This window comes from Pipra filicauda, unplaced genomic scaffold, assembly GCF_003945595.2.
Source record: "Pipra filicauda isolate LSUMZ 115617 unplaced genomic scaffold, ASM394559v2 scaffold227_size1260479_pilon, whole genome shotgun sequence".
Taxonomy (NCBI): domain Eukaryota; kingdom Metazoa; phylum Chordata; class Aves; order Passeriformes; family Pipridae; genus Pipra; species Pipra filicauda.
The window spans coordinates 1,178,924-1,202,950 of NW_024104340.1; the positions used below are offsets into that span (position 1 = coordinate 1,178,924).

The following is a 24,027-nucleotide window of genomic DNA, read 5'->3' on the forward strand; positions in this document are numbered from 1 at the left end:
GGACGGGGGAAGATATTCAAGGGCATCAGGTTTTAAAGATAAGTGCTATTTAGGACTATTTGGTGCCGCAGTATTTGAACCATTTAACTTGACAGTAGGAAAAAGCATTTTAAACTCAAGCAAGTATAGCAGGTTCTTGAATTTCAGCTGGTTTGAATATTTGACATCCCTGATAGGCTGGCTAGTCATCCAGCATGAATAGAAACAAAATAAAATGACATGGGACCAGTCCACACACAGATTAACTACAGGCACAGAAAGCACAGAGAGAAAAATGAAGTAAGAAATTAAAGGAAAATTCTAAATACCTAATAAATCTGAGAATTTCATAAACATTTCACACAGAGGAAAGAAACAAAATATGGCAACTAAATTATGCATTCAGAATCGTATGCTTAACTGGGATACTTCGCACTTGGATTTTGGTGAATGCCGCTTTTAATTCCATTGCAGATGTTCGTATTCATAACACGACTATGCCCAAATTTAGCCAATATCAAACTGCTTTTATATGTATACTACAAATATCAAATGCCTGCAAAAGAGGCAAGAATTAAAAAGTAGAGAATATAAACTGGACTGTGAAAGAGGAAAAGGAGAATAGATGAAAATCATTTTTATAAACATCAGTTCTTGGAAAAATCACTATTAGCAAATTATCAGTTGCTTCTTCAAATAATAAGACTTTTAATCAATATGCAAAAAAATAATCAATTCCATCTCTCATTTTTTTATCCTTCTTTCTTTTGCTCTCATATTTTATGTACAGTAACTCACATTTCTCAGCCCACCGTGTAGCTATGAACTGAAATCAAATATTCAGACAGTAAATGAAGCTGCAGTTTGTATTTATAATGCTCCTATAACTATGTATATATATATTATACAATCTCAATCTCTGTTAAAAAAAAGAAGCAGTTCAATAGAAAGAGATCATTTTATTAAAAAATCATGAATGCAACTGCACTCATTCAACCTTAGAAATGTTTTGATGGCTTTTCAGCACTGCAATATATTTAGATGGGAATATGTCATTAATATAAACAGCAGAATAGAAACTATTAAACTAACACAATTTAAAACTGAGCAAACCTGAGTATTTGATTAAAGTTTTTGTACATTCTATACACTTGAACAGGTAACATAGAAGCATAATATTTTTGTTGATTTTTAATTTGTTAGAAGTATTACACTTGAAAAGCTAAATTTTCAGTAGTTTGTATTCAGAAATTAGAAATCTGGTCTTGTAGGAGCTTCTTTAGTCTGATTTTCGAAGCTATACTCTGAATGTCAAGAGAAGTTTAAGACAGAAAGCAGTAATGATGCACAGTATAGGAACCATCTCCTTTGTTACAAGGCAACACTAAATGTGCTGAGTTTGACTCAGGGTACGTTTGGTAACTTTCAGTGATAAAGACAAAATCCAATTCCATATGTTATTTAATGCACAAAGAATTTTCTAGAAGATTTGCAAAGAAAACACTATGGCTAGAAAGGTCATCCATTAATATGTAGTCAAGCCTTTAATGGATGTGTTTATTTTTCTAGACAGAATAATTAGCCGGGCATTTTTTTCCCCAGAACAACATTGCATTGCATAAATGCAGAGAATTGCTTACTAAAAACAATTTAAATTACACCTCGTACGCAGTATGTGCAACAACTGTGCTCCTATCTCTAGGATATTAGGGTAAATTTTTAAAGCAGTGCACAGAACATAATCTTGTTATTTGCTAACTGGATTTGTGTGCTTAAGACTCACACACTGCTTTGAAAAATTACCCCTTCAGAAGATTGACCTGGGTGAGGAACGGGAGTTTTAAACCTGGATTGAAGCAGAAGTTGTAACCCAGCCTGGCAGCAAAGGCTGGCTTAGCAAAATGACTTGCTGTAGTCATACTACTATTTGAATGGCCAAATTAAAGAAACTAATTCTTATTCTAATCACATCCAGTGGAATTCTGATATGCTGACACCCAAAATTATGGCTCTGTCATTAGAAAGAGAATGAGTGGGAATGTTTTGAAATTTTTTCTGTAAATTATGAAATAGACAGGGCCCTAAATGACAAGATATGACACTTTTGTTTTTTGATTATACAGTTAAAAGTTTTTAGTACTCAGCTTAATTTCAAGGGTGAATCACATCAAAGTGGATCTACTAATCCAAATGAAATACCTTTAAGATTCTTACTTCTTCAACTATTAGAGATCTATCATGTCTCCTGCATGAAGCCTCATTTTCGTATTAGAACAGATGGGCAAAATTGTCATTAACAGAAACTGACAACTCTAAAACTGAAATATAGATTTAGAAAGGAATCTAATGAATTAAATCAATGTTATTGCAATGAAAGCCAAAGAAATTAATAGTGATTTGTAAAGTTACCCTGTATTTTAACCTCAGTATATTTTAGTCAGTGCGATTTTAACATTCACAATACCTTTTCAGACTCATTGTTAATCTCTTACCGCGTAATACGCTCTTGTCTTAATATATCATCCACTCTTAGGAGACTCAGACTCTGGGCTCCATTCAGCCAGACCAGTCTGCAATATGCTGAGAAAGACGGCAAATCCAAATTTAGTTTCATTTGCCCCTGTCCTGCAGCACAGAGGCAGCAGCATGACAGTGTTTCATGCTCTTTTAGAACAGACTCCTGTGTTTACACATTTCTAATCAAAATTACTTGCAAGGGTATAGCTGCAAGTAATCACTTGCTTTACATCAAGACTCACTTTACATCAAGACTCAGTTTTTTGAAAACTTCTTTAAAGGATATGTGTCATTAATTTTCAGCCCTTTAGCTCCAAAATTAAATATTTTCCAGCTAATTTGTCTTGGTAGATATCTGGGTGTTTGTTTTTTTTTCATTTGCATATGTAATATAACAATTAAGATTTTTTTATAAAGCACATATACAGCCCTGAATGAGGACAAGTACCTTCACATTGTCCAAGGACACTTTGTTGTGAAACTATGGAAGCTAGAAAGCAATATATCAGATGGTTATAAATTAATTATCAGAGTCATAAGACTCATCCCAAATTGAAATGGGAGTGGAAGAAGCACACCCAAAAGCCCTCCCAGGCTAAACAGCTGCAAACTCTACAGGTCAGAGCTGCTCTCACCCTGCCCACGCTCACAAAGCTTCACAAGTCTTGGTTTAGACAGCTTTCTACAAGATAACTGTTTTTCATTTAGCTCTTTTTCTTTCTTAAAAAAAGATGGGTTTATTTTTTGCAATCTGTAAGAAAAGAAAAAAATAATTTTTACATATAACCCCTTTGCTTTTGTGTGTACAGGTAGGTAGCTGCATGGAGTCTTCTTACCTGGATTCTTCCTCCCTCAAAAGCCATCTGGACACAATCCTCAGGGTTCCCCCCACAGGAGACCCTGTTTGAACAGGGAGGTTGGACTAGATGACCTCCAGTGGTCCTTTCCAACCTAACCTGTTCTGTGATCAAGTAGCACCAGTGTTTATTCACATTGCAAGGCTAGAAGTAAAAAAAAAAAAAAGGCAAAACGTACTTCTAATTTGCACAGCCAAAAGCAAAAGCCAGAAATGAGTGCTGAAAGCTTGCACCCATCAGCCTGATGGAGAATTCAACAAGAGAAACGAGTCTTGTGTCACTGGTGATACTAAACTCCATTTAAGAAAAAGAAAAGAACAACATGTTCTTGATGTCTCTCAGGAACAGGAGGGTTTCAGGAAGGGAAAAATGTCATATTTGAGCTGAATCCTTTAAAGCCAAAGACCTGCCATTTTTAGCTGTATTTCAAACCACAATGACATAAAACTGTAGCTTTGCATGTCATGTTTCAGCAACTGCTATTTATAATGTCATGCAAGACCAATAACATATTCAATTGTAAAAAATATTTATTCAATTTTCTATTCTACCAAAAAAAATAATCTTGACTCAATGTTTCCTACTAGCTGGTTTATATCACCTCCTGGTCCTCACTTTCTTAGCACCTCTTGACTTCCCTGCTTTTGTGAATCCAGAAGTCTTGCTGCATCTTGCTTTCACCTTCTTCTGTAGTGGGCAAAGGCAAGGAGAAGCCAGAAGGGCTGTGTAGGTTGAATCACACTGGTCATCATGGGGGTGACAACAGGCAGAGACAAAACTCTCCTCCCCTCACTCTGACTTTGATCACTGAGTCAGCAACAGGCAAAATATTTCATCTTAGTTTCTGTTAAGATCCTTAAAGAATCTCAAAATATATTCATGATACTGGGTCTGGAATTTGCTTACAGACGTAGGCTTAGGATCTTGTCTAACACGACCAAAGAGTCAACAGCTGACTGACAACTCACTCACCACACACACATGCAAAACAGGAAACAAACATCAACTGCTTTGAAAAATAAGGTCTGTGGAAGAGAAAGAATCAGAAAATTATTTCGGAAGCTCAGAGACTTAATAATGAAGGCAGTGTTCAAAAGATACTTAAAGAGCATTACAGACAGAGTAAGGGTTTAAAGCGCTATTTTTAGTCGTGTTCAATAAAACATGCATCTGCTATATGTTTTTGATTTTATGAGGAAGCTTTTTCTTCGTGACACTACGGCGGGTTCGTCAAACTTCAGTCTAGTACAAATCATTTGATGGAAAAGTGCGACAGAGACACAAACAACGGGATACCACCTCCAGAATCCTCTTTTTGTTTTAAAAAATTTCCATTTGGATTCAGAAGCTGAGGATCAAGCCAAATAAAAATACAGTGTGCCATTGAAATGGAGATGTTTTATTAAGAGCAATCTCTTGCCAGCAATATCCGTTATTCTCCCCACATGCAGCAAACTTGCCCATACATTTTTTAAATGCAACTAACCTTACTTTATTAAGCAAATCAATCTAGAGTGGAAAGTGTGATTTTAATTGCAGCTTTGCATGTAATGAGGCAGGGCGAAGGTTTTGGCCGGGAATTCACAAAGCACTTTTCCGGGGGGCTCACCCCTTCAGACCCCGCCAAGCTTCCCAAGTTTCCCCGCACTGGCGGAGCACCACAGTCAGTTTTTCGGTATTCAGCACATCCTTCACCTTGACTCACTTGCTCATGCATTTGCTACCCCCTATTTACATACATTACACCCTCGTTGTGGTGCCAGCCGAGTGCATTCCACAGGCTCGGCTGCCCAGCCTGTAACTCCTGCTCATCCTGGGGGAGAGCGCCCGGCTCCCCCAGCAGCGGGGACACCCCGAGACCCCAGGGAGGCACAGCTGGGAGGGAGAGCTGGGAAAGGGCACTGGATCTTTGCAGCAGGGCTCGGTTCAGCTCTGTGTGCCACAGCAACTGCCTCCCACAAAATGAACGCGAGGCAGTGATCTATTTTACTCAGTATGATTAGTGCCAGACTAACTGTTCAAAGGGAAGCCAACACTACTTCACTAATTTAGTCACATACAATATTAGATCTTTGAAATATGCCTTATGTACAGCCTGCATTACCTTCTACAGACAAATACAAAAACATGGTCAACATTTGCAGTAAAATTATCATAGAAATGCCATCTGAAACCTTATTTCCTTTTACAATGTGCATTTCACAAATAACTTGTATTAAAATTATGTTTTACAGGGCAGAAATAGAAAACAAATACTCCTAGTAATTTAAACAGGCATTTGCATAACATGACTAAAAACATGTTAGAAAAAGAGTTCTGCAGCTGGAAGAGTGAGGTAAAAATACAGATACACTGATTTTAACACTGAATGTAAAAATGCCTTTTAGCTGCCATAATTAGTGAATTAAAGCGTACTTTCATCAAAACCATTCTAACTAAGATTACTATTATTGTTCTCACACACTGCTTCCTGCTTGTTAAATAGCACAATATTAGTAACAGGTAAATCACAGATTTCCAGAAAACCTCTTCACTGAAGCATCACCCAAAAATATTACCTTATTCAAGCCTTGCAAAAGCCACTTCCTATAATGACAAATTGTTATTTACAAAGCTGCACTCTTGCTCAGAGTGTTTTAATATTAATTATGCCTTTTGTTTAAAAGCTGGATTACCCTGTGACGCTGGGGAGTTCACAGGAGCTCACGGAACAGAGTGATGCCAAACCCAGAGGGCTGTGGGCCTGGGAGAGCTGTGGGTGGGTGCCGGCCAGAGGCTGCTCTCCAAGGCACAGAGGAAGGTGTCATTCATGACTGGGGGGAAATTATAAGCAATTAGGGAAATATTTCCCACAAGAATAACAGAGGAAATTGAGGCAGATGCACAGGGCAATCGAGAGCAAGTCTCACTGGAGGAGGGAAGGAGGGAAGCGACGGTCACTCCTGGGAGCTGAAATAAGATTATCGATGTACTTCAGGGAGGCCACATCAGATCCCAACTTAGGTCAGATTGGATTAGGTATTTTAAGCCTTCTGGCACAAAATTCTTCTATGGAGGACTACTCTGACGGTCTATAAGAACTTGTAGTCTCATTTAAAAAAATTGTGCTATTCTCTACAACACAGAGATTCTTAAATATTTAAAAGCCTTCTCCATTGGTTGTTCATCAGATTGATTACGATGCATATTTCAGCAGTTTTTTTCTAAAAATGCTCATCAGAGGATCAAGAAACGAGGTGTTCTGTGTGCTCTACATTGATTCACAATATTTCATTTTAATTCCAAAATACTGAATTCAGAAAACTGCCAAGAAAACAAAGCAGGAAATGTTTGTGTTTTGCTGTATGTTGCATATGCTCTATGGTAACCAAGAGCACAAAAGAAATAGATGATGTTGCATTTCTCAGCCTATCACTCACTAGCTAGCAAGCAGAGGAATAAAAACAGAAGATAGGCAACTTGCCTCAGAGTACCTGCATGGCTTTTCTTCTACCTTAGTAGATTAAAAAATGCTAAGCTTCATATGCTACTTACCTTGTTTGAGCTCTCTCATTAAGTATAATTTCTTAACCAAAAAAATAAAGCCAAGCATATCTCCTTAAAATTAGCCCCAAACTACCCCAGAAAGTTTTGAATACTTTTGGGAAGACCTTGGGTTAAAAAGGTCGGTTTTCCTTTGCCTCTGCCTTTGTGAGAAAACTTTAGAACTGAGCAATCTTGTTTAGTTTGTACTTTCCAGGATACAGGTCAAATGTATCTTATCACCACATAAATCTGACATTCATATCACCTTCAAGGCACTGGGTTCCTACTGTGTTACTTTCCCTCCTCAACGACCTTCACAAAACATGGTACCAAGAGTTGAATGAATTCATTAGTGATATCCTGGTGATTAAGAGGAAAAGAAATGTATTCTTCACACTGCACATTCTCAAATACAATGTCATCAAAACCAAGCATTACCCATCAACCCAGAAACTGGTTTTAGGATAGTGAGATCTATTTAGCTGGAACGCAAATCCTTACAAAAGTCAATGCAGTTTCTTCCCTTGAGCTTTCTTATCCTTTCACCCAAAGGAAACCTTTCTGCAGGAAAAGCCTTCTTGGGATTTTCCATCCCACCCCTCCGTATTTGAAAATAGATATTAATGCACCATAATGGTTCTAATTTTGTTTTTATTCTAACTGAAGAGCAAGGAACAACAGCAGGTTTATTTAACTCCATTAATAATAAAGGTGAGTAGGTGATGGTACCTTTCTTCTGTTATCAATAGTCTCAAGGCTAACCAAGAATGCTTATGTTTGAGCCACAAAAAAGTTAAAGCTGATTTCTGTTCACTAAAACACCTGCAGCTCTATCAATGATGAAAGTGCTTTTATTGGGTTCCAGCACACGTGCTTTGCAAATAAAGACCTTTCTCGCAAAGCTTTGAAAGGTGATCATAGGTGTTAACATGCACTACTGAAAAAACCTTTGGAAAGAGTTAATTCTCAGCCAAAGAAGAATAATTTGAACTGAAAACCAAAAGGTAAGCATCCTAGACAAGAAATTTTCTTGCCTCTCCTGTGCATTTTAAGAACAGATAAAGGCTATTCTGCAGAAGAAATACTTCAGAAACAAGGGAAAAAAGGCCTCAAAAGTAGCCCAGAAAGACAAAATTAGCTTTCCAGTAGTGTATGTTAGTTTTATGCCCCTCATCTAAGCAGTTCAAATGAACATGCACTCAAATGTTATTAGATATTGGCGCCATGGCATTTATATTTCCAAGTATGCAAGGGACACGTGCACACCAGCAGAAGCAGCAGGTCTAGAGGGCACTGTTATATCCCTATTTATTTCCCCAGTTACAACAGGCTACAAATGCATGCTATCGATTGTTATTTGTCTCATTACAGACGTTCAGCCCTAGAATTTTTATCTTTCCTTTGTAATTTTTCTATTTTAATATTCTCTGCCATTGAGAGTGCTTACCAGTCTGATTATTCCTTAGCTTGCATCCCCTCATTTGAAACAGTTTCTGCCCAAACCTATTTGGTTCAAAATGTTAGCAACCAAAACTTCACCCTTGTGAAATAAAAAGTGGAAAGACCAATGACAGTGAAGAATTTTGAAGTCACCAAAGTCCTTCTCCAAGCAATAACCATTTGCTGTTTCCACATCCCAGCCCACAAGAAACTCAGTGGGCAAAGTCAAGGCAAAGACCCCGCTCATCTTTCCTTTGTGTTTGCAACACCAATTGCTGTTCCAAATTGATAAACTGTTATTGATGGTACAGATCAATGAGATTAAGCATGTGCTTAACTTTAATCACATAAATAAGTCCATTTCTGAATCTGGGCAGCATTATCCATCACTGGGAAGAACTAAGCTCTTTCTGGATAATTAACACTTCATTTGCTTTGCCATGGTCAGTGTTTCTCACATATGGTATAAAACTATATATATATTAAGAGCCAGGTTCAGAATCTAGAGTCAAATATATTCTTATTTGACAAATTTAACATATCAAGGAAGAGTCTGAAATTATTGGCATTATTCAGTCTTTGTTTTGGTACAGCAACGGGATGCCAGTCTGCAGAGTCAAACAGGAGAATAAAACCTGGTCAGAGGACCTGAATGAATTACTATTTGTGTAACTAACCAAGCTGTATGAATCCCACTATTGGATTCAGTTTTCCTTCCCATTAAAGGTGTTTCATACTTTCTATATAAAAGTCTTCAATTGAACACTGAATAGTTTTTTATTCCTCTCTCAAAAAAAATATTATAGTTAAAATTGTTGTCTTCTCAGAATTTAAAACAGGTAGAAATACTCTTGTGGAAAAGATCTGATCATTTTATCAGTTTGGTTTGGTTTTTTGTTGTTTTTTTATCCTAAAGTTAAGCATATTCGACACACTAGGAGAATTTACTTTAAATTTCTAATTATTCAAATACAGACTAAATGCTGCATTACTATTTAGTATATCTTCATTAATTATCAGTGTTGAGGATGCATTTTAAGAAGTTCAGGAAGTTTTGAATGCACTTTTTTAGTGACACAAGAAAACTCTCAAGTTTTTAAGAACATCGTCATGATTAAATAAACATTTCATTTTATGCTTTAATTTTAACTCAGCTGAGTCGACAAGACAGAATGGTAAAGGAGTCTTCATGGATAAAATTATCCAAGAAGCAAACACAACTGAAAAAAAATACAAAACTTGCAAATACTTGTGTTTTCCTCTAATTGCTTGGAAATCAACTGCTACAGGACATAAATATCTCAATTGATTTTTCAATGCCAGACACCACAATTCTGAAAGGGAAAATTATATTTTTTTAAATTGATGAACTGCATTTAAAGTTTTGCACACATTTTGGTCCCACTTACGCCAACGTTAATGTTCTGTGCTGTGGAACACAATGCTCTGTTCATCTCCTGACCCACTGGTCTCATGGAAAACAGGACTGTGTGACCACTTCAAGAGCTGTGTTTCACTTACAGATTAAAATAAGAGAAAGAAGTTGCCATACACCAGAACAGCCACAGTGGTACAAGCACCTTGATCACATGCTGTTAGCAACATGCAGCTCTGGATGTTTGAAGGAGATGATCAGCGAGCAGACCACACTCTGGAAATATTTCCACACATTCAAATATGTTTGTCCTCATGAAAAAACCAGAGCTTGGAGTTCTCAATTCTCTGGCCACAAAGATACCTTCCTTATTGGAAATAAATTAACAAAAAGTTGACTTTGTGCTGCTGATGTTGCCAGGAAGCTCTTACAAAACACAAGTATCAAAGAACAAAAACCCCAGCCCTCAACAGTGCATGAAGGGTTTGGGAGGCACAGCCTTGGTCTGGAGTCAATCACAGCTCTGATGGCCCACATTTGCACCAATTTGCAGTTGAGAAATAAGAGGCTTCACCGAGCACATTGTGCAAGCAGCTGATCTCCAGTGCAGTGATGTTCATGCAGCCAGTGAAACAGGGCTGTGAAAACGCACACCAAGTGCAGATGAGGAAGTAAAATACCAAAATGCACCACAAGTACATTGACTAAATGCAGGTGTGTAGGACTTTGTCAACTGTGTGTGCACGCCAACATGCTCTTGCTACGACACATCCGTAGATGATCCATCACTCAACAGAATGTGCCTCATGTCCCATGAAGGACAACAGGCAGCAGATAAATCTGGTCTAGTCCATATGGTGTGGAAAAAGCCTTTTTCCCCAGACTAAAGATTAACGGCAATTGTCAGAAATCTTAACAGGGGCCAATGTAAAGATAATTTTAAACTTACAGAAATTCCTAAGCGCTTCATCATCCCTTGTCATGAAGTAATAACCACATGCAAAAGCTTAATTTACTGTTAGACGGTCTATAGGAAAAAATATTTAAAAGAAAAAAAAAAAAAAAAGAAGAAGGGAAAAAAAGAGGAACACACTTAAAGCTGAATTGGCTTGCACTTCCCAGTGGTCTTGACAGCCCAACAAAGCAGTAGCAATGTCACTACCCAGCGTTAAACACGAGCTACAAAGACCAAAGTGCGCAGCCCAGAGGAAAAGCCCAGCACAATGTTTGCATTCCCTCCGAACTGAAGCATTCCATGGGCAGGCTTCAGCCTCCCAGGAAAACACACCACAGTGCTCAGCGGCTGTTTCTAACCTCTGGGTTTCTTCCAGTCAGAACCTCTCCCCTCATGCAACTCCTATCCCAGCCAGGGTTTAGCAGCCTCCTCCCTCCTCAGTCAGTGCCAGCCTCCAAAACACTTTTCCCTAATTTCTCTCTTTTCCTCTTTCCCCCCAGTTTATTCTTTTTCCTGACTTCACTATTGCAAGACAAATACCCTCATATCCACATGATTTTACCTATAAAGACTGTTGCTTAGAAGAGTGTCAATCACCAATGATCTTTAAAGAGTGTCCTTTCAGGATACGGGGAGGACTTATTTGAAAGGAAGTAGGAGCATTGCCCAAGACAGCAGCTGGGCCATCAGGTAGTGTGGATGGGCTCCTCAGGAGCAGTAGGGCTGGACACCGAGAGAAGCCAACAAAAGACCTCACCATGACTTCCCATGGCCCTGGTTCACAGCCAGGATGGGCCACAGAACCCATCAGTAGGTCAGTAAGCTCCCAGAAATGCCCCAAACCACAGCAGCACTAGCTAAAATGGGACAGGAGCAGGGCAGGCAGCAAGCTCAAATTCCCTCCGTGCACCGGTGGGGCAGGATGACCCACTGCATCACTGGGACATGACTCCTCCCCAGAACTGCATATACACACGTGATGTTTCTGAATATAAACAAATAAATACATATATACAAGAGAGATTTACAGTAAGAAAACACAGCCTGCTAGAGATTATAGGAAGGAAGGAAGCATGCCAAAAGTGGTTGCTGTTTAATTTCAGCATACATACTGCCTCAGGTACAAACAAAAGTCTCAAGAATCCCATTTAAAGCTCTAATCAGGCTCTTCATTCATTTTCTAATTGGTAGAGCCTGATCCTGCAACATCCAAATGAAGAATCAGTAAGAGAAGAGATGCAGGTCCAGGCTGTGCTCCACCTGCAACGTGCTCTCAGCACACCACAGACATCTGAGGTAGGACTTCAGCCAACCTGCAGCACCACGAAGCACAGAAAGCACCTTGCCAACGAGGTTGGTGACATACAGCCACCCCATGCCCAACCAAGCAGCAGGGCTGTGCTGGCCTCTGGTTTCACACAAAAGCAACTTTACTTCCCTTAGGTGCCTTTTGTCTCCCTGCCTTTAACTTTTGAGAATAACCTTGAGAATAATTACATATTTTTTTTTATTTTTATACACTGCCAGCAGGTCAGCCCCCAACACAGCAATCAGCCACGGACTCATCCCAACTGCTACCCAAAGGAGTAAAACAGTTTAAATTTACATGCCTTACACTACATGGAAACACAGTAGCTCAGAAAACATGAAAACATCTACTGGGCCATCACAGCGGTAGAAGAGCTCTTGAAAGCTGGGTGTTTACACACATTGTGGTATTCCCATAATGTGGGCCACCATTAACCTCCTGCCTGGCTGGCTTTGGAAACAGGGATTTTGCCTTCTTTTGCCCCATTGTTTTCCATCAAGATGCTTTTAAAGGGCATTAATTGGACAAAATCCAACACACTATCAAAGTGGCCTTCCTAACAGGTTTCTTAACAACCACAAAAAGTACTCTCTTGAAGAGAACCCGAATATGCTTGTATTTGTTGTTTAAAAAATAAAGAATAATTCTTTTCTCCGTCTGTTGTTTAAAAATCACTTCTTTTAATCACTACAGAAAAAATAAATATTTATAAATAAAAATTCATTCTGTATTTTTAAATGGATTCAGATGAAGAGTCAGGAGGAAATCTCATCACTTCTTTGTTCTTATGAGAACTCTCAGACTGAAAATACCCAGTGCTCTCTTGTTATTGTCAAGCCTACAGCCATTAAGAAGGTGGTCTTAGGAGATAAATAGAGTAGTGATTAAGAAGGTGGTCTTAAGAGATAAATAGAGCAGTGATGCTTCACCTCATTGTTAAAATGGGGGTTTCAATAAAGCAATGCTGACTTTTTGCAGAGGAATTATTTTGCTGGCTTTGAGCTTTAGGATATCAGCCATCCAGAGAAATCTTTTGACATCAGGAAGAGATCTACTATAGGTAGCATTTAATCCTTTAAGACTAAAGGATTAAGCCAGTTGACCAGGAAGAGAAATTAGATTTAACACCTGGAAAATTCAAAGCATATACAACCTTCTCATTCATAGTCTGTCTTTCATAGTCCAGAAAAGAACACATATGGACTTTAGTTTCTACATTTAACAGAAAAATAAATTTATACTGATCTAAAGCAGAAGACCTGGTGTGGAGATGACACTGAAATATCACAAAATGGACTAACTGACATTTAAAGTAAAGGTACAGGAGGTGGGGACCTTCATAATTCCAGGATGGAGAAATGCATGCCTAACCAAGGTTAGCATTCATGAAAAAAAATGAGAAAGCATCAAATGGGCCTGCTAGACATGGTGACCATGTGCAGGACCTGGAAACAGTTTGCTATTCTACTGTGAACTAGCACACTATCTCTCTTTATTTTGCTGCTAACCTACTTGTGACCTATGAAATCTCCCTTTCAGATGGCTCATGATTTTTGCTGGCCTTGTCCAGACTGACATCTCAGCCACAAGGACCAATTACAGCATCTACAGAGACACCGAGTCCATGAGACCTGGAACACATGTCAAATGTAACAGTAAAAAATGGATTCTGAGAGAAGAAGAAAAAAAAACAACCCAACATATTTTATCTAGGAAAGAAAAAATTATTTAACCCCCGGTATGGCTTTGCCAGTCCATGCTGTGGAGGTGTGGTTAGCCCTTGCTCTGGGGCAACATCCTCACCACTGCCATGCAAAACATCTTGGCTTCATGTTTGCTGTTCTGGGCAGTCCTCAGATGGGCAAAGTGAGCCACAGCAAAGCACCAGCTCTGTAACACAGCAGCTAGGATTATTGATTTCACTGGTTTGTTTATGCCTATGTTTAATTGGCTATGTTAATAGCATTTTAATCCACATTTCACTTGTATGTGGCTGATAGCACAACACTAGGGTGGCTGTGGTGACATTTTCTCACCATTGCTATCTGTCATCAAGGACCAGGCCAGCACTGTGAGGCTGACAATCCCAAGTGTTTTGTTTAATTAGGCATACTTTACACTACACTGTATAATTCCACAGCAATGGTTGATAATTCTTTTATTAAATAGGCAAAACCATGAAAAACCTTTGATCAAATAGAAAAGATTCCAGTCATCTTTTAACACTGGTATTTAGCATTTCTAAACACTCAAATGTAAGATTAATGAGAACTGAGTGAAAAAATAAAAACTGCTGGTAAAGTTGGAAAATCTCCTTTAAAGTTTATGCCAAGCAGCATATCACCAGAAGATCAAGCAATACAATTACCCAAAGTATTGATGCTTAGAAATATTGTCTCCCTCACATTTAAGATCACCTCATCTCCAGACAAATACTCTGTTGGTCTGTCACAAACAAACACTGGCCCATGAGAGATGTTTCCAGAGGATCATGGTCAGCCAGAGACAAGAACATTGTACGTGCCTTTGGGTCACTCATCTCCCAGAAAATCTGAAGACTGAGCAATGCATAATTCAAACAGAAAATATTAAGACATTCACCAGGACCTCTCCTGCCCAGGCAATGAACTCAGCTCACAGAGCTTGAGGGGCTCAGTTGTTTTTGCTCAGTTCCAGATCTTTCCCAAGGAGAGAGGTTTGGAACAAAGCAAATACCCAGCATGGCCCCAGGCAGACCCCTCAGACCACGTACAGTTCTCCTCAGTCTCACAGCTCTTCCATGAGCCAGAGCACAGTCTAAATGCTGGCCACAGTTTGCAACTTCTTGGTCCAAACCTTTTGCCTTCCAACCTCATGTTTTGGTCTGACTGCCCTCACCCTCATTTTTCTCCTGCTAGATAATCCTGCCTTCCACTCCAGTCCTTCAATTTGTTCATTCCTCTTTTTTCCTCCCATTTCATTTGCTCTCACATTAATAACTTAAAACCAAAGTCAAAAAGCAAAAATATCTGAAATTAATTTGGCATCTGTGCTATTTAACTGCATCAGGTGCCCTGTTTAATTACCCCAATACTATTCTACTATTACTTCAGAAAATTTAAGTCTCTTTCTAATACAAGTTTTGTATAGGAAGTGACTGTTCTCTATTCTTTTTTTTTTTCTTTTGGGAGATAGACAGTGAGAAATTCATACAAAACTACAGAGCAGAAACCATCCAACCATATATTTTGTGCCAGGAAAATGGCACAAGAGCGTGCTACAGCTGCTTCCACAGAATGCACTCTATATAATAATCAGGACCAGAAACATTTTACAAATAGGAAAATCTCTGGCCTCTGTCTGAATCCCAACTGGCACCCAAGCCTTGCATTCAGGCAGCGCTGGCCATGCAGGCGCTGAGGGCAGCACGCAGGTGCAGCTGGGCTCTCCTGACCCTGGGAACACAGTGGGACCAGGGCAGCAATGTCTGCTGCAGGTAGGGACCTGCACAGCCTTCCTCAGCAAGAGACAGGGCACAGCTACACTTGAACCTAACGATGGAGTCCCCACTTCCCACCTTGCCAGACCCCTGGTCTCCTACGCGAGGCAGGATCCGTCTGTCTCGAGGCAGCTTTGGAGGGAGCCCTGCCTGCACCCTCACAGGGCTCTCCACCACCTGCCTCCCTCAGAAGGGTAACTCTCACAGCAAACACATCAGACAAAGTGCAAAACGTTCCCAGGAGCAGGTTTTCCACAGTGCTTGGAGGAGTCTCTGCTCAGAGGCATTGCTGGCATCGCGTCAGATTTGGCACAGGAGGGCAGGCAGAGTTTTCAAAGGGGTGGGGAGAGGTGAGCAGAAACACTCACTGTCTTTTTGAGAATCATAGGGGGAAACTAGAAAGAGGCAATGTCATGGAGAACATTAAAAAGTGAGACTTTTCCAATTGCCTGCGAAAGGTGAGAAAGCAGATGAAGATTTTTGAGAACAAATGAAACACACACATACATGCACATACATACCCGTCATCTCTAGATCCCAGGGAGAAGGCAAGCTGCTGCATTGTGTAGAGATTCAAAATGTAGAAAATCAATTGTAAATCACGAGTTCTGGATTCTTTGAGATGAAGTGTAATCTGATTTACAATGTTACAAAAAGAAATTAAAGTTAATTCCAACATGATTGTGGGTATACCACAATTTAATACAACCATGCTGTGGCCTTTAAATCTCCACATTGCAATATGCCAACAGCCATTACTTCTTTAAGTTTCATATTTTATTTTAAACTGTAAATTGGAAATATCACATAGCTTGTTATTTACATTTCAGAGTTAGGAACTTTGCTAAGAAACACAGTGCTCTATGGTGTAATACGATTATTGTGCAACTACCATACAGTTAGGATAGTTAAAGGCACTCCACTTCACCTCATCATTTTTTCTGCTTAAATATTATGCCACATTCTGATTAATACCAGACCAATAAAATCATCTTAGCAATCTGGTTAGAGTCTTTTGTCTACCCAGATGGCCTGCAATGTTAATGTGTGACAATTTCAACAATGAACTAGGACTGTTTTATGGAACCAACATTTGTTCCACTGCTTTTTCTTCTTAGGCTCAGAATTTTGACACAGATGGTACAAATTACTCAAAAAACAGAAATGTTCATTTAGAAGGCTTAAATATGTGGTTTTACTCAGGCCATCCGAATCTTTTACATTTACAATTCAGTAAATTTACTAACAACCCTGCTGTAATTAAGGTCTATAAAAATCCTCCCTCCTTTCCTGCTTGCTTTTCCCCTTACATATCTACAGCATTTCATTATGCATCCAATTTATTAATATTTATTCCAGTTCTGAAATGTTTTTAATTTTGGAGGATTTACACTGTTCAATCTTGCATCCGATTCTTCATACCTTTCTAATTATGGGGAAGGGGGGAAAAACCCATTTAATCTGTAACCACATCTTAATCCCCCCAGAACCTACACTTTTCTAGATCTTAAAGGAGTAGAAAAAGAAAAGACAGAACTATGTCATCAGCTTCTGGCCAAACAGCACAGCATTTTCAGTGAAGCAGAAGATTTTTTAATCCTGACTTTCCATACAGATACTCAGGAAAGAGTAAGACATCTCTGCAAAATTACAACAGGGAGAAGAAAATGGGATTCTATAAAGTGTTTTTGAGAGAGAAAGGGAGAGAGGAAGAGGAAACCCCAGACTAAAGACAGATGCACTTACAGTTTGACCAAGCCTATAAAGGCAAGAGGTTATTGTGCAAAACTGCCAGAAGAGAAGAGAGTTAACATAGAGCAACTGCTCTGGAGCTTTTGCTGCTACCCCAGGGAGAACAGAGCTGGCACAGGCTTTCCTCCGCCTGTCCAGGCAGGGGCATGTTCTGCAGCTCCAGAGCAGCCAACAGTGCCAAGGCACCTCCTCCAAGAGTGCCAGACAAGCTTCCTGCCATACGTCCAGGCTCCCCTAGACCTGCAAACCATCACAGGGGGCTCTCCAAAATGATCTGGCCACACACAGAAGCAAGGAGGAGCACGAGAAAGGCAGAGACCCTGCTCTGCTCCAACCCAGACACGCTTCAGCCCCCACTTGGTGCAGCCCAGCAGAGACTGTGGTCTGCAACAGCCCACCTGCTTCCAGAAAGCCTTTGGGTTTATAGGAGAGGTTGTGCTGAAATCACCCACCTGAGTCCCCACAGCAGGGTTTGCTTTCAGGGCATCCTTCCCAAGTGTATTGTGACACCAGGCATGGCCCCAGAAACCTCATGCCATTTCACAGCACTGCAATTGCTAACACTTATTTCACAGTCTTCCTTTGACACTTGCTGTACCAGTGTGTGGTTTCAGCATCACTCTGATGGTCTGGTTTCTGTCTGACTACATCTCTGTGATGGTTTGGTTTTATTATTTAAACAAATAATTTAAACATTAAAATCAAATTTAAAAACCAACACAAAACCCCCTGACTGTCCTTTTCAGTCCTTGCAGAAAGTACAGTATACTCCTGATGCTCCAATTCATTATGATATTCTATTAGATCTGCCAACAGAAAGTGCATTTTGAGTTTCTAAATGTTGTTTCCATTAGAATCAATCACTCCATGCAATTAAGCCAATAGGCTCTCACCATTTCTGCTGTTATGAGCTAAACCATCCTAAATATATTGACAGCTGTCTCCTAGAAGATGACACAGATTAGGTGGAGGGGGCATAAGCCTAAATGTCACCAGTGGGAGGACAACAGTTATTCTTTCAGAAATCTACCTAATTTTCATACCCCACAAGGCATTCAAGTAGACTTTCTTTGCATTGGCAGCATGCAGGAATCGATGTTTTGCATATTACAATCAATAACATGCTTAAATGTTTAAGTTTTGCATTCTTTAGCGATAAACATTGATATATTACAAACTATGTAAAACTGTTCATTGGACTTTTTGTTTGCAGCATGTACTGTATCATTCAGCAAATAAGTGAGCTAAATATTGTTTGTTACAAAACAGATGTCACATGAAATTATGCCATATGTGCTATTAAACATTTTCCTTTTTTTTTTTTTACAGTGAAAACCAAGATTTAGTTTCAGAAGTGAGTGTATTTGGCTTTTCAGGGATTTGAAGCATGAAAACAACATCTCTACAATATTTTTAAACCTGCTGTGCATCTTGTAATCCAGTTTCATAGGTGGAATCTGAGTGTTTTAAATGTAGATACATTAAAAATAATGAAATATGCTAAATGTATGGCTGCATTACTACTTCCCCACAGGTTCTACTGATTTATCATAGAGAAAATGAGAATTTTCTACCGTTTTGCCCTACCTATTAAATGCTAGGACTTTTATCACATCAGTGCCTTTAAATACAGGTACTGTAACTTGAAAATTAATATACAGTTTTTCAACCACCTAAAAAAAAAAAAAGGGTCCAGCTAATGGATGTATAAAATTTTCTGCAAACATTTGATACTGGAATCTGAGAATAGTGGGAGGATAGTATTCATGGAGGTGAAGACCTGCTTCAGAGCTAAACACAAACCCAGTAACTCCGCACAAGGAAAAGGAATGCGTTCCAACATTCGACTTTAATTGTTTTGACAAAATAATATATGTGAAAGCAGAGCAATCTATATCTCTAGACTTTGAAAGTGTGAACTCCACAACAGAGTGAGCAGAATGCAGGAAACATGTTGCTAAGAGCTATACAGTAAAACAAAATCTGGTTGCCACAAGAAGAGTGACATTGGCATCAGAGGCAAAGACACTTCCACCCACAAATGGAAACACGGCACACTGGGAAAGCAGGAGAAGAGGAGCAGATGCAGCAGCACAAGGAAGAAACTCAAAGTAAAGATCTTCAGACTCCATATGTAGTTTTCTTTCTCTTATTCATCAAAAGGAGGAAGACAGGGTAAACAAAAAGGGAGATAAAGACAAGAAGGTGAAGAAAATATTTCCTTCTTCTTCTTCCCCCCCGAAGGCAAAATACTTGCTTACATTTCTAAACACACTATCTTTGTGAGGTTTCTCTGTAATACAAATAACTAATTGCTTGCCAGCGAGCAGTAAAAGTGAGAGGAAGAGTCCTTGATCTCCCAGCTTGGTGGAGATTCCTGAGGCTTCTAGTTGGTAAAAAAAACCCTGCAAACAAACTTTAACACTTCAGTGGACAGAGTCCCCTCTCTAACACTACAAGCTTCCCTATGAAGGCAGACAAACTAATCTTAGACCCCAAACTAATCTTAGGCCTGGTGAAGCTGCCATCTGTAGGTTACAGCACCTACTGTAGTGTATCAAATTCCCTTCCCAATTTCTCCTGTTTTCTGAAGGACAGTGTCACCTTCTTCACATCCCACTGGTTGTTTTGCAGGTTCACTTAGGCTGTTTGTGGAAGAATGGCAGATGGGGCCACCACGAAGCATCACTGCTGTGCCTCGTTCACACCACCACACACATGGGAGACAGACAAACACCAGTTTATTGGCTCACCGAATTTTCCCACGAAGAGTAGCTTTTCCAGCACAGTGATGCAGCAAAACTCCAGCGCCTCCAACAAACCAGTCCCACCAGCTCTGCCTTGGGTAAATGCCAGGAGGATGAGCCCTCACTGTTTTGTGCCCACCCTGCAGGTCCAGACAGAGCCCTGGCTGCCGGGAAGAGGGTCCCAGAGGCCCCTGTCACCTCAGGGATGGGCACCCGGTGGTCGTGTCCCCCTCAGATCTGGTGTCACAATGCCTAACACCATCCTCAAACTGCTGTTTTTCCAAGTCTCCTGATCCAACATGCCTTGGCTAAGTCTAAATGGGGTTTTTGTGGATAGAACAAGATACAGTAGAAGCAGGTCAAGCATTTTCCCGGGTTAAAACACAGCCATCGAGGAAGCCGATGGTGAGCAGTCAGGAACAGTTACTCTGCAGTACCTTCCTTTGTGGCAAATCCTTAGTTCATGCAAGATGTTCAGCATAGAAAACATACACAACTTCTTAAAAAAAAAAAAAAAGAAAAAATCAAACTCAGCTTTTTTTTCCTGAAAACATAGTATTTTTTACCCCCTACTTCTAGAGAAGGGCAGGATTATTTTTAAATTATGTAGCTAGGTGCCAGTGTTTGGGGTGATAGATTCTTTACAAATGCCAAAGATCTGAGAGTGGGAAAGATTACAGGTAACCCTACAACCCCTGATTGAATGCAAACAGAGTGGTAAAAGCTTCCTCTTCTCCCTGCCTCCATATTGCACCTTATGCAGCAAAGTGCTTCGTACATGATAAAAATAGCTAGGTCTTTCAAAATCTTACAAGAAAGGTACTTGAATGTTTTTCTTTAAACGTTGTATTTTCTTAAAGGCAACATAATGAGGTCAACTGAAGCTGGATTCAGGCTGATAAACTGTGTTTAGGAGAAACCAGAGGTTGAGCGAGGGGGTTTTAGCAGAGGAAAACAAAGAGAATGATTGCAAAAGTCAGATCTCAAAATGTTAATCAGATACAGAAACATAAAACATGACAATTTAATGGTGTTTGGTTAAAACCAGAAAATTTTAAAGTTCTAAGTATCTTACATTGAATTCTAATACTTTTTTAATTATTAGATATAAAATGCTTACAATTTTCAGTAAAAATTAGACTTGGTAATTTATATTTCTTGTTTATACAGTACAATTTGCTGATGAAAAAAATGTGCTAAACTTATTGATTCATGACCATAATTGTTTAATTATTTATCATTGCAGAATTATATTAGCATTTATAATAATGCAGATGTGCACAAAGGCTAAGAAGTCATATACAGCTTTTGTTTTGTGTTTGCTGTGCTGAAATTAGGTTGATCCAGGTTGTGTGTGCATACTGCATATTGCAAGTGTTGCAACTCAGCGTCTCTTGGTTTTACTGGAGTTAGAGGAGGTCTCACCAATAGCCTCAATAATGAAAACGCTCCGATAGCTAATAAAGAATATAAACCCAAAGCTAACAGCGCTGCAAAAGAAGCCTCTCCTCAGATTGATTCTCCTGTTACCATGATGCACATTAAATTCAGTGCAACACACGCACAGCTGTTTGCTCCGTGCCACCCACAGCAAAGGAATAGCTCGTGTGCCTTTGGTACAAGGGAAGCCAACAAGAGCTGCACACCACAAAAATTACAAACCAGCTAAACCAGCCAAAATCTTCTGCATGAGGCCAGTTAAAGAAGAACATAAGAACTCTTGATATGAGAGAAACACATTCCTTTAATTTTCGTCTTTATTTTAAGGGATCGTAAACACTGGAAGAAAATGACAGATGCCTCACTTCAGTCTCTCCTCCCCTCTGTGTGCTGAATCTATTCCCTCAAGGAACTCCAATAAGACAGACATACATCCCTTTCTCAAGAGCTGCTAAAATAGCTTTGCCATGGGCATCACAAGAAATTTGTAACACTGAGTGTGTCTTTCTGGACTCATCCTTTTGACATACTGGTAGCCAAGGTTCCCATCGCCTCTCCCCTCTGCGCTCTTTTCACCTAACGTTATTTACTGGTGCTACCTTTTCATAATTAAGAGTCCGTATCAAAGCAGTTGTAACACCATTTAAGCAGCTTTTCTGAGGAATCAAATCTAAATGAAAAGGCAAAGTATAAAAATGCCCCATCTTCTGCTGTGCCTAACTGATTTGCTCTGCATTTTATCCTCAGGGAGGTGCTGATTCCAAAAGCCAGGGAAGAAGGACCATTCACAGAAGCAGCATCACACAACCAGCAAGGAGAGCTGCTTGTGCATTGTACGTTTACGTGTGTTGAGTGTCTCTAAAAGCAGCCCTCCAGCCATGCTCTGGCCATATCAGCTGGACTGTTTATCACAAATTCACAGAGTGAGTATTTAACCTACTGACTCCTGCATCACAGCACAGGCCAGGTATTTGTTTCTTTTGTTAGATTAATACTGGTGACAGAATAACACACTCATTAATGGTGATAATGATTACACAGTGAGGTAGAACAGTAATTCTTCCAATGTACCGTACAGAGGAGTCAGTTTCATTAATTAATAAAATTTATTAAAGAACACAAGACAATCAAAGAAAACACACTTTAGTTAAGCACCTTCTCAGATGCTCATCATTGGCTCAGTAACTTTAAACCTTTCAACCTTCTGGTAAGGCTACATGTGCCACAGAGAGGGACAAGTGACAGGAGAGCACACCCTGGCTCAGAGCATCCTTTCCCCCTCTGCCAGCAGGAACAGAAGCCCCCAGTGAGGCTTCAAGGGACTCCAGAGCAGGAAAAACCTGGAGGAACTAGACAGCAGGATGAACTGTGTCCCACACTGAATACATGCTAACTGCAGGACTGGACTGTGAATAACAACAGACCCACCACCTATTAATCCATACACTGGATAAATCCCTCCGTTTCCCAGCTTGCTCTGTCACTATGTAACGTAAGAGAAAAATTCCTCTGAGACTGCTTCTGCAAGGTCCTAATCACACCAAGAAGCTTGGGTGAGGACTTCTCCTGAGCAGGATGATCTCAAACATTTTGCAGTTATTAAAACCTGAATCCTCCTAAACATCTGTGTGGGATGGCCATTCAACAAATCGTTTACCCAAACTGCACAACAACATGCAGGTTTTGGTATCCCTAATGTAAAAAAATAAAATCAAACAATAAAAACAAAAAACAACTCACAACAAAATAAAACAACTATGGCAAAGTACAGATTAGAATCCAAGTTCCCAGTCTCAGAGCTATCTTAGGCAGCAGTGCCTGAATTTCTTTAAGTGATCGTATTCCTTCCTACACAACTATCATGTCAGATTTTAATTCTGCTTACCAACACACTGCCATTAGCTATCTGGGGGATTTATTGGCTTTGTCAAGCAAGGAAATGCCAGTGTTCAACTGTGCATTCAGTACTCAGTTTTATGGGTAAAAAGGTGGCAAGGAAGAGTAAGATTGCTATATGGGCTACAAGACTTAGTCCCTGGAATTCCCACATAGTGTTTTTGATCTTCAGTTCCACCATTATGAGATAGTAATTGCTCAGTGCTATGCAGATATGGATGCTTAAGAGATCAGGAAATGCCTGGATACAATAGCCACCATAATGGGGGACTCCAGGCATGCCATGGCAGCTAACTGGGAGAAGGTTACTTTGCTTATTCTGTTTTGTTCAAATATAAATGTCTTTTGGGAAATGATGGTGAATCAAGATCTATTTCTATTATTATCTTTTCAGGTAGTGTCGTATCTACAATAAGCCAAAACAGACAGCCCCCATTTCAGCTTAAAGTGGCTTTAAGTTGTAGACCAGATGTCCAAATGGAAACCAACTAACCAAAATCCTTCAAATAAAGGAAGTGCTTACAACTCCTAAGTTATGACCCAGAATTCAGTATTTCAGGTTGTTTATTTCCAAGATAACAAACACTCACTTGGTGCAATTCTTACTAAATGATATGTGAAGTCAGTACACTTACACAAGGCTGGAGTAACTCAGGAGTCTAAATTCTCCTCTTTTTCACCAGCACCAATCTGGAGCAATTGCACTTGGGGTAAAGCAGCATAACACTGCAAATTGTCCCATGTCCTTAAAACCACT

At 39.6% G+C, this 24,027-nt stretch overlaps 1 long non-coding RNA gene across 1 annotated transcript; it reads left to right on the plus strand.

Annotated features, from left to right (window-relative positions):
- Positions 1–20,274: 20,274 nt before the first annotated feature.
- Positions 20,275–23,763, plus strand: LOC113992395. Its single transcript, XR_003542233.2, has 3 exons — positions 20,275–20,339; positions 22,122–22,297; positions 23,665–23,763. It is a non-coding gene; the product is annotated as an uncharacterized LOC113992395 (long non-coding RNA).
- Positions 23,764–24,027: the final 264 nt, after the last annotated feature.